We start from the raw sequence: 19,707 nt of genomic DNA, 5'->3' as shown, positions 1-19,707 counted from the left end.
TTTAATTGTGGCCCACAGATTTTCATATTTTACATTCCTTGTTTCAGGCAGTTCCATTGAGAATTCCTTTTTCATTCATGGATTATTTTCCAATGTTTAACATTTCCAAATGTTTGAAGATTTTCTGGTTGCATTTTTAATATTGATTTTTAGCATGATTCCATTATGGTCATAAAATATACTTTGTATTATTTTAATTCTTTGAAGTATTTTAATTTTTGTTTTATGACCCTGGATAAAGTCTATCTTGGTGAATAATGCACGTTCACTTAAAAAAAGTGTATATTCTGCTGGTTTTGGTTAACGTTATTATTAATAATAATTAGTTGATGTCAGTTCAGTTCTCTCTCCTAGATTTTCTGTCTCCTGCTTCTGTTACTAAGAGTGTTAAAGTTCCAACTTTAATTACGAATTTATCTGCTTTTTGTTTTGTTTCTGTCAGTCTCTGTTCCCTGTATTCTGGAGCTCTGTTATTATGCATATACACATTGAAGTTGTTGTCTTTTTTAGTGAATTGACACTTCTGATAATACATAATGTCTCTTTATACCTTGGGGATTTTCATTGCCTTAAAATCTACTTTAACTGATAGGAATATAACCCCTTGTGGCAGGTAGACCCTAGTGATCTGACAGTATTTATGCCCTCATGTAATTCTCTCCTCTTGATCATGGGCTGAACCTATTTGTTACTTGCTCCTGACAAATAGAATATAGCAAAGGGGATGGGATGTTTTACTCATGATTGGGTTACAAAGCATGGTGACTTCCATCTATCCAGCTGCTATGTTGGAGAGGCCTCCTTTACAGATAACAGAAGTGGTCCCAAGCCAACAGCATAGGTCAGGAGTTGAAGTACTCAGTCCAATAAGACTTGACGATTTGAATCCCGACACCACCATGTGAGTGAGCTTGGAAATGGACCCTCTCCAGCCATGTTTTTGGAAAAGACCTTATCATGGGCCAACACCTTCATACTAAGCAACCTGGAGAAATACCATGAAGCCGGGTCCTGACAAAATGATAGCAGAATGGTCAGATAATAAGTGTGTATATTTTGAAGCTGTTGAGTTTGGGGTAAAGTGTATGCAACAATAGATAGCTAGGACCCCCCCTCCTTTTGTTTGGTTTGTGTTTGTATGTCATATGTTTTTTTGGCTTTAAGTCAATTATTAAGCAAATTTGTTATAGACAGCATGTAGTGGGATCATCTTAAAATTTATTCTGATAATTTTTCTTCCAATTGGATAATTCTATTTATTCTCCCTGATCATAACTCATCTGTTGCTCTTTCTTGTCCTCTTTTAGGTTGTTTGAATACTTTTCAGTATTCTATTTTAAATTATCTACTGTGATTTTGACTATGTTTCTTTGAATATATATATTTACAGTCATTCCAGGGTTAAGAAAATACATCCTTAACTTTTCATGTCTACTTACAATTAATATTTTGTCACTTCAATTATAATGTGGACAACGTTTTGCTCTAATTGTCTTACATCTGTCAAATATTCTTATAATTTTTGTTTTCCACTATAGTGTTTTAAGTAACTGAAAAGAAGAATATTTTATTGTATTTAACCATGTATTTATCCTTTCTGTCACATTTTCATCATTGCTAATGCTCCAAGTTTCCTTGTGATATCATCTCCCTATTCAAAGACATTTCTTTATCATTTAATTAATTAATTAATTAATTTGGCACCAGGGATAGAACTCAGGACTTTACACTTCCAAGGCAGGTACCGTGCCACTGAGCTAAATCCCCAGCTATTATTCCTTTTAGAGAATGCCCATGGCTATGACTTCTTTTAGTTCTTCTTTCATCTGAGAATGTCTTTATTTTCACTCTTAAAGAAAATTTTTGCTGAAAATAGAATTCTAGGTTGGCAGTTCTTTTATTCCAGCTCTTTCAAACAGATCTCCATGATTTCTGGTAAGAAATAGGAAATAATTCAGATTGTTTTTCTCCATAGTAAGGTAGTGTTTTTCTTTTGTTATTTTCAAGTGTTTTTTTCTTTATCTTTCAAAGAAATTTTTAGCAATTTTCCTATGATTTGTCCAGGTGTGGTTCTCTTCAGTTTAATCTTCTTTGGAATTCACTAAACTTCCTGAACCTTAGGTTTCTGCCTTTTGCCAAAGTTGGAAAGTTTCTAGCCATTATTTCTTCAAAAATTTTCTAAACTTTCCTCTTTCTTCTCTCCTTCTAGGGCTCAAGTCACACAAATATTAGCCCACAAAGGGCCTATGTTTTTCTACTGATCTCTTCCAAGTCCACTGACTCCTTTGTCATTTCCAATCTGCTAATAATCCATTCATTTAGTTTAAAACTTTCATTTGTTATTTTTCAGTTTAAAATTTCCACTTTGTTTTTTTTATCTATTTCTTTGCTGATTTGTTCTCTTTTAACATTTATTTCAAGAGTGCTTATGTTGCTCTCTCAAGCATTTTTATAATTGTTTTCAGGTTATCATCATCAGGCAATTCCAGTATCTTTTTTATCTCCTTGTAAGTGTCTACTGTCTTTTTCCATGAGTTAGGAGTTTTATGGTTCTTCATATAGTGGATAATTTTGAGTTCTCTTCTTGATACTTTGAATATTAAGTTATGAGGCTCTGGACCTTGTTTGAATCATATGATATTGTTGATATTTTTGCTGTAATGAGCAACTGCTGATTTGATTTAGACCATCAGGTTTGACCTCTCCTTTGAAGATTTTGGTTACAATGTCACTTCTAGTATCTATTTTATAATGCTATCATTGATCTGACCCATGTGTGCACCACCAAGCTGTCATTCTGAAACCTGGGTAGAGATCTATTTGTTTGCTCAATTTCCAAATGTTAGATGTGCTTATTCAGATTAGATTCAAGAGTGTGCAGATTAAGGGTGAGTTGAAAAAGTATAATTTTTGAAAAGTGTATTTTTTCCTGAGCTCCTCAGGAAAAAAAAGAAAAGAAAGAAAGGAGGAAAGGAGACAGGGAAAGAAGGAGGGAGGGAGTTGGGGAGGGAGGGAGAGAAGAAGTAATGGGATCTGACTTCACCTTCAGGGAAGGTTTGCTGCACTCATTGGAGAGGAAGGCTCTCCTCCCTCAGAGCTCTGGATCCTGAGGGCTTCCATTGCTGCTGTTACCATTGGTGGCCACTGTCTTCCCTGTAGGAGTGTCTGGGTGGGGTGGTGTAAGAGAATAAATGGGAAAGAAAAGGAAAAACGAAGGATTTCCTCCACTCTGACTGAGCTGGAGGACTTTCTGGTTAATATGAAATTGAAAGTCAACTTTTCAAGTTACATAAATGAATCCTTTGATTTTGACTAGAATTAAATATATAGGTTAGTTTGGGGCAAATTATCACACATACAATTTGAGTCTTTGCATCCATGAGTATGGTATGTATCTTCATTTATTCAGACCCCTTTTTATGTTCTTTATATTTATATTTTAGTGAAAGTTTTGCAGGTATCTCATGAAGTATATTCCTGGACATTTTATAGTTTTGTTGATAATTCTGAAGGGTATTGTTTCTTTTTTACTTTAGGCTTAGTTATTGTAGATATATGGGATGTTGTATACTTTTTATATTTATCTTGTTTTACTAAATGTACTTAGTACTTTCAGCAGATTTGGTGTATCAGTATAATGTTAAATGAAGTTAGGAGAGAAAAGATCATTGTTTTATTTTATTGGAAATTCTAATAGATAGCAGACATCAAGTTCAGGCATATGTCTTATATTTATGTTGGTTAATAACTTTTAAAGTATCATAAATCTATTAAATTTAATCGCATGATTATTTAGCATTTATTCAGAGTTGCAGTTTTTAAACCTATTATTTTTGAATTCTGAACCATCCTTGCACTCCTACAATAAATCATATCATGGCATAATGAATTTCTTTTATATAAAGCAAGACTCCATTTGTTAATAATGCATTGAGAAGTTTATATATCTATTTATAAATTAGCCTGGTTTATAGATTTATTTCTCACAATACTCTTATCTGGTAGTAACATTAGAAGTTTCCTAACCACAGGAAACAAAAATTTGCAGATTCTTATATATCTGCTTAAAATACCCTAAGCATACAAAGGGAAGCATATATACACATACACTTTTTATTGATTCTCGGCCTTTTGGCTAAGATCAAGTGTAGTATACACATACAATTTTTCATAGACTTTATTTTTGGAGCAGTTTTAGGTTCACGCAAAACTGAGCAGAATAGAGATTTCCATCATTTGCTCTGCTTCCTTCACATATGGCCCACATAGTCTCTCCCTTGGTCCGCATCCTCCACCCGAGTGGTGGAGTGGTTACAGTGACTGAACCTACATTAGCACATTGCAGTTACCCAAGGGCCATACCTTATATGTGGGTTCTCTCTTGGTATTATACATTCTATGGTTTTTGGACAAATACACAATGACATGTACCCACCATTACAGTGTCAATGAGTCCACTTGCCCTGCCTTAAAAATCCTGTGTTCTAGCTATTCAACTCTCTTAACCACCACCCAACCCCCTGGAAACCACTGACCTTTTTACTATCTACACAGTTTCTCTTTAGCAGAATGTCACAATGCAAACTGTACAACATGTAACCAGTTCAGGTTGACTTCTTTTCATTTCCCTCTGAATAATACTTCATTTCTTTTTATCACTGAATCACTGTATAGTATTCCCTTGTCTGGATGTAACACACGTTACTTATACATTCACCTACTGAGGGACATCTTGCTTGCTTCCAGGTTCTATGATAAATAAAGCTGCTGTAGACATGCATGCATGGGTTTCTGCATGGACATAGTTTTCAACTCCTTTGGTAAATACCAAGCAACGTGATTTCTAGATCTTATGGCAAAAATGTGTTTAGCTTTGTGAAGATCTGCCAAGCTAAAACCCAAAGTGGCTGTGCAATATAACATATCTTGGTGCAGTGAAGGAGGCCTTCTCTTCCCCACACACTGCCAGGACTCATGTTGTCAAGGTTCTGGACTGGCCATTCTAACAGGGATATAGTGGTATCTCACTGTTGTTTTAGTTTATATTTCTCTGATGGCACATAGTACTGTGCATCTTTTCTTAGGCTTTTTTCAATTTGTGTATCTTCTTTGCTGAGGTGTCTTCAGGTCTTTGGCCTATTTTTTTTTTGGTACCAGCAATTGAACTCGGGTCCTTGCGCTTGTGCAGCAGGCAGTGAAACCACTGAGCTAAATCCCCAGCCCTCTTTGGCTTATTTTAAAAAATTGAGTTGTTTGTTTTTACTTGTTGAGTTTTAAGAGTTCTTTGTATATTTTGGAAACAGTTTTTAATATATTTTCTAGTCTGTGGCTTGTATTTTTGTCTCTTGAGACCCATATAGTTTTATCTCCTCTAATTGTATGAGCAAATGTATATATATATGATATATACCACACAGGCAGATATATAACACATATATAAATACATAAGTCTCTCATATATATATGAATTGGAATGTATGTCTGTGTACTTAGCAATACATCGATTATATCATTCAACAGCAGTATGAAAAGAGCTTACTCCTTTTTAAGTTTTAAATGGCTTTATGATATTCCATTGTGTTAATTAGTAATAATTTATTTAAAGATTACCTTACTAGTGGACTTCTATAAACATTTTTAAAGATGCATAAATGTTTACATATATCCTTTCACACATATGTGCACATGTACGTATGATATTACATCATAAAAACCCAGGCATGGAATTGTTCAGTCAAACGGCATATGCACTTACAATTCGGATACATTTTGCTAAATTGCCCTTCAGAGAAATTGTATAAATTTATACTCTCACAGGAATTTTTTTTTATCATCTTTATACTCTTATCCTTTCCAACACAGAGTTATCAAACATTTTGATTTTGGCAATCTGAATTAGTAAAACAAGAACAGGTACTTCAGTGTGATTTTCATTTGCATTCCTCTTTTAGAATGGCATTGTGACCAGCTAAGCTTGTATGGACACTTTGCAGAATGCCCTGTAGAAAGGGGTAAAGATGGGATGTTTTTCTGCCAGTGAGCTGGAAAGAAAGTCACTGGGTAGAACTGGCAATAAATCAGGACTGAGCCTTGTAATTGACTTCCTTGTCTTTTGCTGCTTCCCTCTTCCCAGTCCTGAATGCAGTAAGTACCATGCTGAAAAGCACAGCGCCAAAAATGCCTGAGCAGACGCAGAGGTGGATGTTAAGTGTGCAAAGTACTTTTTATTGTTGTTGTGATTATTTTTTACCATCCCAATTTGATTTCAAGAATAACGAATGTCAGTGTCTATTTTGGGCAAGCAGAAGATGACTAGAAAATAAAAGCCATTACAGGTGAAAAATCCATTGGTAAATAGTTCTACAACTTTTTCAATACGCACAGATAAAGACGCTCGGTGCCTCTTAGGGCTGTCGTGGGAATTGAAGGAGACAGTGCATACAAAAGTGCGTGGACCAAAGAGGCTCCTAAAATGTATCCATGATTGTTATTAACTATTGTCCCTGGGGCGGTTTCACCCACTCCTGTGTCAGTACGCATACTGGGGAAGGTGTATACTCTGCTGGCTTGTGTGTTTATAGTGGTGATCAAGCATTAGGCAGAGGGAGGCCAGGAAGTCATGTGTTCATGGCAATACCTCCACTTTCTTAAAAGCTTCAGAGCAAAGCCTCTGATGCAATTTGTTAGCCCACCCAACCCTGCAAATGGGAAATTGGGTTTATGTTTGATCAGTTTGGCTGGGCCACTGAAGCTTCCTGTGTCAACAGCAGCAACCGACTTATCACCATCAAGCTTGCAGATGCCTGACCCGTGGCTCCCACCTCTGGGAGGAATGTGGGCCATACTCCTGGGTGTCATTTGTGGGTCTGAGGCTGTCGTAGAGAGCTCAGTCATTCTTTGGAAGCAGTGTTCTCGGTAGTGTGAGAGGACAAATACAGTAGCACTTGGGGCTCGAGTTTTACAAAATCATTTTGTGCTTCATATATTTGCTTTTAGCTTGTGATGCACGCACTTTAACCTGGGACATTTTGAATATTGCAAAGCAACTCTGAAGTTTCATGATTTGTGATAACCCTTCAACCCAAAGGGAGTTATTGATACCTTAATTAGTTTGGAGAGGTCTGGTCTGTAAGAAGCCAGGCTCTAGGTGAGTTTGGTGAGTTGTAACCAAAGGAGTTAAAGTCTCTAATTATTAAAGTGGGAGAAGTTTGGTATTTTCTGCCTGGGACTAGGGGTTGGACTTTGCAAGAGGCAATGGAAGAAGAGGTCCAGAGACAAAAGTATGGCCTAGAAGATAATAGAAAGCTGCATCCCGGAGGACCAAGACCCACAAGAAATGACACATGGGGAGCAGGAGGAACTGCTAGTGACTTTTCAACAGTGAGTACTGGTACTGCAATTTAAGTTAGTTCCTGCTCTGAGTTGTCCCTTCAGCTCCTTACTATGAGTAGAGGTCTTGATATGGCTGTTCTGCTGAGAGATTAGATTACAAGAAAAGTCGTAGTCCACACTTGGGATCACCTGGAATGGACAGAGGAAGGGACCTCTGAGAGAGGCAACATGCAGTGTTGCCAACCATTCACCTATGATGGACAAGGAGTAAGAAGAAGACCACAGAGCCCTCTCACCTCCAAGGAGCCATCAAGATCCTGGGGAAGGCACTGAACCTCCAGAGTATTTGGGGCTGGGGTTAGTTCATCTGGTTATAAAATCAACTCCAGAGTGCGTTTGCGTGGGTAATATGTCAGAATCATGACTTGCCTCCCGGTGAGCAATGGTGAGTACACCTGGCTGACTGCTCTGTGACTGTGCCCCCTATGGCTCTGGCTCTGTCATCTGCCTGCAGAAGAATTGTTCTTAACCATATCCCAGACTTTGACGATTAAGGAAGTTCTGAGAAAGCAGTCCTCTAGAATATAGGTGCTTACTGATTTCATGTTCAGAATTCAGATTGGACTCAGTCAAAGGAGGTTGCTTTTTTTCTTTTTCTTTTCTTTTTTGGTACTGGGGATCAAACTCGGGTCCTTGTGCCTGCAGAGCAGGGGGCGAAACCACTGAGCTAAATCCCCAGCCCAAAAGGAGGTTGCTTTTACTCACACGGTTCAGGGAGAATGACAGGAAGTGAAGTTGTGTCATAGTTAATGTGACCAAGTGTTCACAATGATCACTCTGAAGAGTGACACCTGGAAAATCCTGAGTTTGGATTTGTTTTTCATTTCTACAAATAAGGTTCTTGAGAAAAAGTGAAGTAATCTTATAATTTTTATTATTATACAAACAATATGAATGAATTAGGCCTCTTGTTTTCAGCAAGAGAGGACATTAGGAAGAGAAGAAGACCTGGATTCTACCAACAGTGCTGACCTTAGACAAAGTCCTGTCAATAGCTTAGCCATGTCCTCTGTAAAATGAGAGTGGTTGTTCTAAATGATTGTGTTTGTCAGCTTTCTATTACTATAACAAAATACCTGAGCTAATAAACATAAGAAAGAAGGTTAATTGTGGCTCATGGTTTCTGAAGTTTCAGTCCGTGGTGAGTTGGTCCCATTCTTTTCGAGCCTGTGGTGCAGCAGCACTTCATGGTGGGAGCTTGTGATGGAGTAAAGCTGCTTGCCTCATGGCCAGCTACTGAGATAGGAAGATAAGGGTGCTGGGACCCAACTCTCCCTTCAAGACACACTCCTAATGGCCCAAAGACCCTGATCTCGACTCTCCTTATTAGAGGCTCTACCACTCCCCAAATCACCATGGTCTGGGTCCAATCTTTAACATGTACACACTTGGAGACATTATCCAAACCACTACAATGCCCTCCAAGTTCTTTCCAACTCTAACTTTCTCCAATTAAAAACAAAATCATAACAGAAACCCATGATAACCCATTAATCCAAGGGTTTCCATACTTGCTCTGTATATAGCATCTTTAATGCTTTTATTCCTTTTTTTCATGGTAGCCTTAGACCTAAAGAAATACACAGTAGTTCCATTTATTATATAATCAGATCCAAACTCTTTAGTAATTATTTATAACCTAATCACTTAGGAGCCATTTGAAGAAACAGTACACGTGAACTTCATTCTATTTTTACCTCATTTGGACATAACGTCATTGGTTTACTCATGGTTTTTGCTCCTGCTGAGCAGTGTATGACTTCTCTGACACTGGAATCTAACTGGACCCCACCACTCTCATTCCTGGTTCCATACTGATCTACAAATAGTACTTACTTTTTATCACAGCAACTCCCAACAACATAGCTTTGCAAAGATGCGATGTTAGTTATGACATCATTGCAAACTACCTCAAACTGACCGTACCAGTCAGTTTCCCATCACTGGGACACAACTTAAAGGAGGAGAGGTTTATTTGGACTCCTGTGTTTCAGAAGTTTCAGTCCATGGTTGGCTCGCTCCAACACAGAAACAGCATGGCAGAAGGGAATGGAGGCGAAAAGCTGCTCACTTCGTGGTGGTCAGGAAGCAGAGAGAGAAGGGAGGAGCTGGGGATAGGAATAGTCTCCTTCTGGGTCACACTGCCAGTGACCCACCTCCAACCTGGCCTCACCTCCCAACAGCACATTCAGCCATGAACTCATCAATGAGTAAATCCAGTGATGAGTATACTGCCTCCATGATCCAGTCACCTTCCAGAAGCCCTACCTCTGCATACACGAAATTCTGGGGGGACATTGTAGTTTCAAACCATAGCACCAACTGTGTGTAGTGTCTGACGTATGCTGTATGCTTCTCTTGAAAGTTAAAGACATCCCGCCACACTATGTGACTTTGCTGCATTGCACAGGGAGCCAGGTCATCGATAGATAAGGTGCCTTTCCTGGTTTGTAGTGGGACAATATGCCCCTCCCCATTGCAAAGTTTTAGAGTCCATGGGTCCAACCACAAAATGAGACAGTTTTCAAAACCCCAGGGCAAGATCTGCTGTTTCCTGCCGGTAAGCAGTAGATGTAACCCTCCTGATAATGACCCATCCCTGCTCCAGCATCAAGTTTGCTGGTGACATTCTAGAGATTAGAAATTTTCATCCTAATTCTTCTGCAGCCATATCCCCCAGGCCACCCCCTGAGCTTTGCAAGAGAAGCCACCACCATCCTTCCTGGAGACCCCAGTGTGGGATGGGCAGCCGTACCCTCTTCCTGCCAGCAGGCTCAGCTCCTGGGCCCAGCCGCCTGCTCTTGGACCTCTTGGGACCTGGTTGTCTCCCCATCAGTTTCTTTGTTATTCTGATCAGGAGGCTTTGCTTCTCCTGCCTGCCCTAGGATGTATCAATTTAGCCTTCCTTCCTTCTTTCTTTCCTTCCATCCTTCTGCTTTTCCAACCCCAGGGCCTTATCACTGAGCTACACCCTGGGCCTTTTTTATTTTCTATTGAGACAGGGTCTTACTAAATCAAGTTGCTCAAGTGGAACTCCAACTGGTGATCCTCCTGCCTCAGCCTCCTAGAGTGCTAGTATTACATGTGTGCCACCATGCTAGGCTTCTGCCTCATTTCTTGACCACCACACACTGTTCTGTCCCTGCTGGCACCCTTGAACCTTTGCCATCCTCTCCCTCTTAGCTAACTCACTCCACCCCCCCCCCCCCCGCCCTCCAGTGGGGAAGCCAGGCCATCTCAAGCAGGCTGTGCACACTGGGCGGTCACTGTTCCCTCTCTTTTCTCTCTTGCCTACCTGGCGGGCAGCACTTATTTCAAAATGTCCCCTGAGAAGCCTCTTTGGATGCCCTGCCTCCTGTGCCCCGGGAGAGAGGATCACTTTTCCTCGGTATTCTCAGCTGTCCTCTGGGTCACGGCACCTGAGGCCAATTTCTCTCCACTTTTCTCCCACAAATCTCCTCGGGAGCCAGGAGTGGGTCTTAATGGTTCGTGTTGAATACCCTTGATCCAAAAATCCCAAATCAGAAACACTCCAAAGTCCGACAGTTTCCAAGTAACAACATGATGCCATTGCAAGTGGAAAGTCCTCCCCTCCTGACCTCATGGGATGGGTCTCAGCCAAAATGCAGGTGCCCTAAAGATAGGGTACAGAATGACCAACTGGGCTTTGGTATAAGAGGACTATGAAGCACCGGTGAGGCTGGGCGTGGTGGTGGACAACTACGTTCCCAGCACTCTAGGAGGCTTTCCAAGTTCAAGCCCAGCCTGGGAATATGAATTTGCACATATGCCCAAAGCTGAACAAAGTCTGAAGTCTGAGGCACTTCTGGTCCCAAGCATTTGGGATAAGGGAGACTGAACCCGCCCTCGTCCGTCCCTAGAGTGCACACACCTGACCACCTCCACAGCCACGAGCAGAGCAGGGACAGGCTGGCCTCGTGACATCCTTGGAGCAGCCACCGGATCGCAGACAGCCTCTTCCTGACCCCTGAGCACGTGTGGGCAGGGTGCAGACACATCTCATCCTTCCCTACAGCAGCTCTGAGGATGTCTGACATCCTTTGCTTTACCAGTGAGGCCACCGAGGCTGGAGGGAAGGAAGCCGGACCGGTCCCACGGCAGTTAGGGGTATGGCGGGTCCCGGCCGGTTCGAGGGCTCTGCCTGTGCTGCCCACCGGTGTGCCCCTAGTGCCAGCGCCTAACCCTGTCAGCCTCAGAGACTAGCACAGAGGCCAGTGAGGCATCTGGATGCCGACAGTCACACCCGCCGTGGGTCACCACTGGCTGGGCTCTGAATCTGTGCTGCAAATGTCACCTGAGAGCCGTCTTTAGTTTTTATTTAGTGACTGGCCTGCCTTGAACTAAGTAGACAGCCTTGGAGAGATGGTAGACTTCAGCTGAACATCAGCCGTGGTTTCCGGAAGAGCCACCAACCCTGTCAGGAGGCGCAGCTGCCCTATGGCTTACCCTGAGGTGCCCAGCCAGGCGCAGGCCTAGCGCCCCCTCTAAATCGACACCCTCTGCCAGCCTCTCCCCTCTCCGCGTTTGCACCAAGTCCCCGTCCAGCTCCTCTCTGCCAAGAGCACCGCTTCTGCCAGCTAAGGCTGAACTGAACCCGGCAGGAAGGGGGTCACTGTCCCTTCAAGGGAACCTGGACGAGCCTCTGTCGCCTCCTGAGCCTCCAGCGCCTCTCCCCTCCCCTCTGCCTAGTGTGACCTTGGTCACTGATGACAAGGCTTCTTTTCCTGCCAAACCAATCAATAAGCTAAACAGACAGAAGATGAGTATTTAGGATACGGGAAGCCAAACTCAAACACAGATAGGTTATCAGCCTAGCCCAGAGCAGACTTCTGAGCAAATATTTCATTAACAAATTTTTCATGGCAACTTGCATGTTAAAAAAAAAAAAAGAAAACAGCGAGTGAGGAAGAGAGAGAAAACAGTGGAGGGTGAGGGGAAGGCCGCTGGAGGCCTCCTGGAGCTGGATTGTCCTCTGAGGAGAAAAGACCCCTGAAAGGGGAGCCCCGTCTTCCTGAAACCTTGCTCTCTGAAGCTGCCTCTCCCTGCAGGGCTGGCTCGTGTCACCCATGTGCAGCTCTCTCCAGGGAGCTGAGGCAGGTCAGTCTCCCCAGGGAAGCCCCAGTCTGCAGCCAGCAGCACGGGGAGCCAGGGTGGTCACCCAAGGGATTGGGAGGAAACAGGAGATGTGAGGCCAGAAGAGCCCACAGGGGAACTGGGGACCCCAGGGAACTATAATAACAGGGCAGCTGCCTACCAGCATCATTGTTCAGGGGTCTTGAAGCCTCTTCAAATCCGTTGCATGGTGGACACTGGTACCTGTGCCTGTGGTGTCTGTCCGCTGCCCGGAGTACTCAATAGTGTACCCTGGTCACAGCGAGCCCCGAAGGGAGCTGCTTCAACTTGCAGATGAGTGAGTGTCCGGGGACCAGAGAGGTGGAGAGCCTTGTCGAAGCTGGCACAGCTGGTAGATTGCAGAGGCAGAATTGGGGACCAGACAGCCTGATTCCAAAGTGGTGAGCCCCCCGATCCTTTGGACTGTTTCCCTAATAGCTCCCATTATGCTATCAAGGAAAGGCTGGCACATCATAGAATTAATAATATTCAATTCTTGGAAGTGCGTGCCAAGGACACAAAAGAATGCAGAGATGAAATTTTCAGCTCCTTGTGGGCCCGGCTCCTTCCCATGCCTCCAGGAAATCCCCTCCACCCAGCCTGCCTCTGGGTTCTTGTGCGCCCCTTTCAGGCCTCAGTTTACCACCACTCCTCAGTGAAGCCTCCTAATCCACCCTGTATGCTTTGTTTTTACTGCACTCTGTTTTTTCCTTAGAGTACTTATGCTAATTAATTAATTTCAATCTATGATATTAGCATAAATTAGCACTTACTCTCATTAATTTTATAATATTAATTTATGAATATTTAAAGCTAATTAAATACCTGAGTGCTGTGTGTGGATGAATGTCTTTCTCTGTAATAGACCGGATCCATAATAACAAACATCGCAATCACAATAGCCAACTTCTGTGCAGCGCTCACTAGAAGCCTGGCCTTGACTTGAGGGATTCGCATCTATTAACTTCCTTAATCCTCTCAGCGACTCTGTGGGGTGACAGCTGTTAGTGTCCTGACCGTGCAGGGAGACTGAGGCACACAGAGGTGAAGGAACTTGTCCCATCCTTCTGAGCTGGCCAAGCAGAATATGAGCCCAGGGAATCTTTGGCTCTAGAAATCTGTGCTTTCGATCAAGATGTATGGCCAGCTGTCAACAAGGCCGCCAAATCCTTCCACTGTGGTCTGTTACTCCTTAGTGGTGGAGTCCACTTTCCTTCTTTAACTCAAGATGCTTGAGTGTTTTGTTTGAATCAGCAAATGCAGTGAAAGTGACTTGGTATGACTTCTGGGGCTCTGGGGTGTCTGCTTTCTCCTTGGAATGCTGTGTGAGGAGCCACGCCAGCCTATGGCTCGTGTGAGGCCACGTAGAAGTGAGGCCAACTGTCCAGTGAAAGGAATCCAAGCCAGGACCAGCTGGGAGCAGCCAGGACCGGCCAGCCACAGATTAGGAAAATTAACTTTGTAAGTCATGAGTCACTAAGCTTTGGTAAGATTTGTCACATAGCAAAGGGTAACTCAGCAAGAGCTGTTCCTGTCATAGCCCTGGTGTCTGGCAAGGTGTCTGGTACCTAGCATGTGAACTGTAAGATGGGTTGACTGCGTGGGTCACCTGGAGAGAAGGTGGACAGGTGAGACAGCCTGAAAGATGCTGGTCAACTTTACAACACATCATGGAACCTGTTCCCTGTGACGCATTCTAGACTTTCAGAGAATCTGTGATTAAAAACTACTGGCACTCTCATTTTCTGTGGTTGCTTTCCAGTTCATATCAACTTAATTTCAGAATATGTTTGTGGTAAAGTCATTTGTTGATTTTTAAACTTTCTCCTTTGTGTTGTTTTCTTCACTGAGCTCTTCTCTCACAATTTCCTATTTTTCTGTATGATTATCTGACCAATGTCTCTCCCTCTAGACTAAATTTGAAAGGGCAGGGACCCTGTCTATCTTTGCTCAGGGTTGTAGCCCTTGTTCTGAACTACCTTAAACATGTGGATTTAATTAATTTTGTTTCTTTGGGTTGATATTAAACTCTATTCTGCGTATCTGAATTTTCCTTTATCAATTTCAAATCACAGAACATTAGAGGTGGCAGGAGCATTGAAGACTCTTTTACCAGAATGTGAAGTCCAAAATATAGCTCGGGATCCAGTTGTTGCACAGCTAGTTTATAGCAGGGGCTGGAGGCCATGTCTTCATAGCCTGCTGACTTTACATTCTTCTATGAAGGGTAGACTTTGGAGTCTTCCATTTTACAGATGGGTAAACTGGGGCAGAACCAGGGCCAGACAAGACTACCTGTGTCTCAGCTAAAGGCTGTCTTCGTGAATCCAGGCAGGCTGTAGGGTTAAGCTTCTGACAGCTCCCACTATTTTTCTCTCTCTCATGTGTCTCTCAAATATCTTTCTGTCCCCATCAGACCACTCCCCCCGTTCCCATTTAACCTGAGAAAGCTAAACCCACTTTTGATCATGATGTGAAAATCTGAAGCCGAGTGCTTCCTTCCAGGCAGATGTTTGGAAATGTCAAGCTGCAGGTGCTCAACTTGTCAAGTAACTTTTCAAATGATGAAAAAGGGGGAAATGTAGGTCAGAAAGCAATAAACCATATTCACATCCAATATATCCTTCTGGTTAAGGAGTCGACTTTGAATCTCTACCTTTTATGAAAATGAAACAAAAATCCAAATCCAACCCAAAGCATTACAGCTTTAAGTCCTGAAAGTATTTATTATTTCTATTCAAGTAATCCAAAAGCATAATCTCAAGGACTTCTGTACTACAGGAATGTCTCAAAATGCCACAGATTTGATGAGATTCCTTTATCCAGATGTTTGTAGAAAAGACTCTGAATGGCAGGCAGGGAATTAAAGATTTATTTTTAATATTTGAAAAAGTCATATTTCTAATAACATTGAGCTTTAAAAATGTGTCCTCAGTGTTTGCTGCCTCTCTGATCTTTCTCATTATTATTTCCTTAAATAAGAGCTCCACTCTTCCAAAGATCAGCCAGTAATTTCCAAAGGTTAACTAGAGAGTGGAAGGACAAGGTGCTTAGAAGTTGTCACATTCATGGTAACAGTGTCATTCACATCAACTTCACTTTGAGAAGTTACAACCAGGATCTCGAAAGGATAACTTCACATGGGGCAAAATCTCCAACAAAGTTTCCACGTCTCCCAGCCTTGCTGGAGTAGGATGATTTACCTTTCGAGACTCCAGATGTGCCCAACTGTCCCTGAATTTAGAGGATCCACTCTAGGCATTCTAATAATTGTTGATTCCCTTGTGTCAGGACATCACAATATGATTCCTAGGAGTCATGAGCATCATAGTATCAGAAGCATCCCATGTCAACTTCCCCTGGCCTGTAGAAAAGGGTGCCCCCAAACAGGCTCTATTGTGTGAGTCGACCAACTTTATCTGGAAGAGATGATACCTCTCCAGCTCTGGTGGCAGAGAGAAATCTAAAATTAGGTCAACTCGTGGCTGCAAGTTGTATTTGTAACAGAAAAGGTAGGATCTCAATATCATACACATTTTCTGGCTGGGCACCCTCACTCGAGGGACCACTGTGAAACATTTTTTTATGTGTTACACAATATTTTTTAAAAGCCTAATGAATATTTCTGTGGAAACTAAAGTTTTGATGTAAAATAATTCAGCTGGGCTAAAATCTAAGACTGGAGTCTCCCAGTGTGAGTTTTTATAGGAGGTGGCAACCTGGGAGCTGTGATTTCAGGGAAACCTAGAAGTCCCTCTACACTTTTTCATTTGCTGTTTCTTGAAACCAATTCATTAAAAGTCAGGGTTTTTATTTTAACTTGTTGGAAATGACTGAGATACAAATATTTCATTTTTCTTTGGCTAGTGTTCATCCGGTGTTTACTTGCTGCCAAGTACTTCTCTGATGCATTATGAGTATTAGCACACTTACTCCTCCCATAGGTACTAATGCTGTCCTCATTGTGCAGTTGAAGAACAGGGCACAGCGGGGCTGAGTAACATGGCCGTGGTCACAGAGTCCCAAGTGAAGCCAGGACATCTGACCTCAGGACTGCACTGGCCTGTCACACAAGGGGCCTGTGTCCAGGACCCACTTCGGGAGGACTGGAGAGGGGGAGAGAACACAGTAGCGTGGGGACAGGGCGAAGAGGATGGGAAGGAAGGGAGGCCTGGAGGGTAGCAGGCACAAAGGGGAAGGTGGGAACAACGAGCATGAAGTGCGCTGGTATCTTAATGATGTCGGGACTTGAGAGAAAACTGTCACCAGGGTCACCCTTGGAATCCCAGGCAGGATCCTTAATTATGGAATTCAATCCTTCACTTTTTGCCCACAAAGAAAAGTGAAACTGCACAAGCGTATTGAGGACAAGAGGCGGAAAGTTGCTGATATTTCACAAGCAGTGGGTGGCAAAGCCAGCCTGGGGCTGCCTGGCCTGAGCCTGAGCCTGGGCCCAGTCCATCCATGACAGCACCCTTGAGGGCTCCAAATTGCTGGGGGGCTGGAGGGGCCTCTGCAGAAAGGAGCCCTTTTCTTCCCAGGGTTTGCTCTGTGATGTTTGCTGCAGGTGGCAGGTGGCTGGATAATGACACCGTGGAGGAGAGTGTCTTCCCCTGTGTTTACCAGGACCCCTTCCTCATAGGTCTGTTTTCTGAGAAATGAGCAGCACTTTCTTGTCTGCCCCAGTTACTTTTGGGATAGAGGAAGGCAGCTGGGGCTGGCAGCAGAGCTCACTGCCACCCTCCTGTATCATAAAGATGCTGTGTGCGTGTGCCAGGGAAAGCCACGTGGGCTGTAGTCCAGGAAGAAATGAAGAACATGGTTGGAAATGGAAAGTATTCAAATATAAATGAATGCAAGCCCCGAGGTCATCTTGCATACAGTCCCAGCAACAAGAGAATCCACAATGTGGGTGGACAAGTGAAAAAAAGTAATCAGAAGTAAGAAAGAGTCATAGACAAGGCCTTAGACACCGGGTGCAGAGGCAGCCAGGGAAGATTATTGAACAAAGTCCAGAGAAAAAAAGATAAGAAAGGCAAAGGCAGCCCATGAGAAAGAGATTACACTAGAAGTTAAGATAAATAATGGGAAAAATTTCAAGTGTGTGAGGAACATAGGGTCATTGGAGAAGACAGATGGCTAAGACATGGGAAAGGTAATTTATTTGAAAAAGAGGTAGCGATGGCTAAAAAGTTAAATACTTTTTTCCCTCTCAAAGTCTCACGGAGATGGGAAACAAATGTTAGAAACCAACATATATTTTCTAAGGGAAACCAAAGAAATACTGAAGAATAACAAGATCATGCTAATATGTGAGGTCTGAAATTAAGACCGGAGAAATAGCGAAAAGAAAAAAAATTAGAGAACATATGCAAACACACATGAATGATAGATAACAGAAACTGAGAAAGTGGGAATTTGAAAAACAAAAGTTATGTGGAACTGCAAAAGTCCCCTGATAAATGATAGGTGCTCTTATAGTATTAGGCCTGCCTTTTGATTTCTCTGTCTTCATCCTGTCTTCCTCTCGTGGATAGTTTTTTTGAAGGCCTGCTATGTGGTGGCTGTCCCTGGAGGGATGGGACACTGCCCATGGCCCCGGCCTCAGCGGGTCTGCATTTGGGGAGAATGCACTTGCTCACTCCATGAAGGCCCAGCCAAGTGCTAACGTCTTGCCCCAGGACCACATGGTGTGGGAAATACAGGCTCAGGAGGTCATTGGGTTGAGACAATCAAGTTTATTGCTTTGGGGAGGAAATGCATAGTAGCATGAGTACTTGTCCGAATGATGAAGAACATTCCTTCTGAGGTAGGGTAGAAGAAGTAAAGACAGGTAGAAAGGAGACAAGAAAAATTGTAATTCAGGTCACAATCAAAGTTCCCCAATGTTTCTTTGTTTTTTTTTCTTCCATCACACCCCAAATTCCTTAAAGATGCTGGAAGTCCATAAATGAATGTGGTTGATAAGGTGAAGGGCAGAAACCCAACCTTAAGACAGAGAAACACATTCAAAAGTTTCAAAGAATGTTTTAGGGGGGAAATGGATCATTCATGTTAAAAAAAAAAAAAGACAAAGCATACTGGGCCTATGCCTCCCACCTGTAAAATGGACCATCCCTTCACCTGGGAAATGAGCTATTATCTTCCTACCTACAGGTGGGCCGTGCCATTTCTTTGTAAACCAAACCCAAACTTTCTATAGATTCACAAAGTCCCCTGATTAGCAGCTCCCCAAATATATAAATATTCCCAGTTCCAGCGGATCTCTCTCTCGAGATGATTCCAGACTCTATTTTCTTTGCGTGTTTACTTTCAATTCTGCCTAATAAACCTCTTTATGTTTCCCTCCCCAAGGTGTCATGAAAATTCTTTTCCTGTGATGAAGGTCAGCAGGCCTACCACCTGCCCTGTGGGTAGGACGAGTCTAGGTTCCCCATGCCCACTTTGGGGGACCTCCTTGGACCCCAGCCAGTGACACTTCCAGAGTTTTGGAGTTTTATTTAGTTCACGTAACTGTAAAAAGAGCTGCCCATGAGGTCGGTGCTGGTGGTGTGTGTCACCCAGGGGGAGAGACTGCTGTGTGGGGTAACTTCTGTGATGCTTAGCGCTCTGCTGTGGAGGAGGCCGGAAGTGGTGATGTCACGGATCTGTCACAGGACAGGGTCCTAGGAGGAGGCAGGAACCTGGACTCATTCCCCCCACCGGGCAGATTGTAGACTCCTCGACTTCTGTCATAGAAAAAGAACTCTCAGGACACATCAGTGAGAGGCATAAAGGGATTTATGGGGCAGAATTTTAAAAGTAAAAACTAAGAAATAGAGTGCAGCCCTCGAAAGGAGAGAGGCAGTTATGGCCCAATCTGGGTACTTTCATGGGACGTTTTGGGGTGGAAACCTGTAGAACTTGTAAATCTATGCAAAGAGGGGATTCGATTACGGATGAAGGTGACAGCTCTTTCTGCAGGGGGAGGGTGATGCCCCCTTCCTAAGTGCAGCCATCTCAGGTGACGGCTGGAGCCCATCCCCAGGTGAATAGGGGTGACCTCCAAGGACCATGTACAGCTGAAAGGGAATGGCGCAGGTTAGGGTACCTTTGAGGACCTTGGGAACTTTTGATTGGGTTTGTGTCTTGAACCTGCAATTTTTATTAAAAGTATAATTTTAAAGCCCCAACTTTTCTTGT

At 42.9% G+C, this 19,707-nt stretch overlaps 1 long non-coding RNA gene and 1 pseudogene across 3 annotated transcripts in view; both read left to right on the top strand.

Annotated features, from left to right (window-relative positions):
- The first annotated feature begins 4,115 nt into the window (after positions 1-4,115).
- Positions 4,116-4,252, top strand: LOC147823051 (U2 spliceosomal RNA; annotated as a pseudogene).
- Positions 4,253-12,179: 7,927 nt separating this feature from the next.
- The window catches only part of LOC110350939 (uncharacterized), a 123,500-nt gene continuing 115,972 nt past the window's right edge, over positions 12,180-19,707 (top strand). For all 3 annotated transcript variants that reach the window (XR_002397900.2, XR_002397897.2, XR_015444464.1), the window contains exon 1: positions 12,180-12,510. This is a non-coding gene — a long non-coding RNA (uncharacterized LOC110350939). The remainder of the gene's footprint in view (positions 12,511-19,707) is intronic.

Source organism: Heterocephalus glaber, unplaced genomic scaffold (assembly GCF_053883595.1).
Source record: "Heterocephalus glaber isolate CG9 unplaced genomic scaffold, H.glaber_assembly_v1.0 deba00001600, whole genome shotgun sequence".
Lineage (NCBI taxonomy): Eukaryota > Metazoa > Chordata > Mammalia > Rodentia > Bathyergidae > Heterocephalus > Heterocephalus glaber.
Note: the sequence above shows the minus strand (reverse complement) of the source record. Positions and strands in the feature narration are given on the sequence as shown.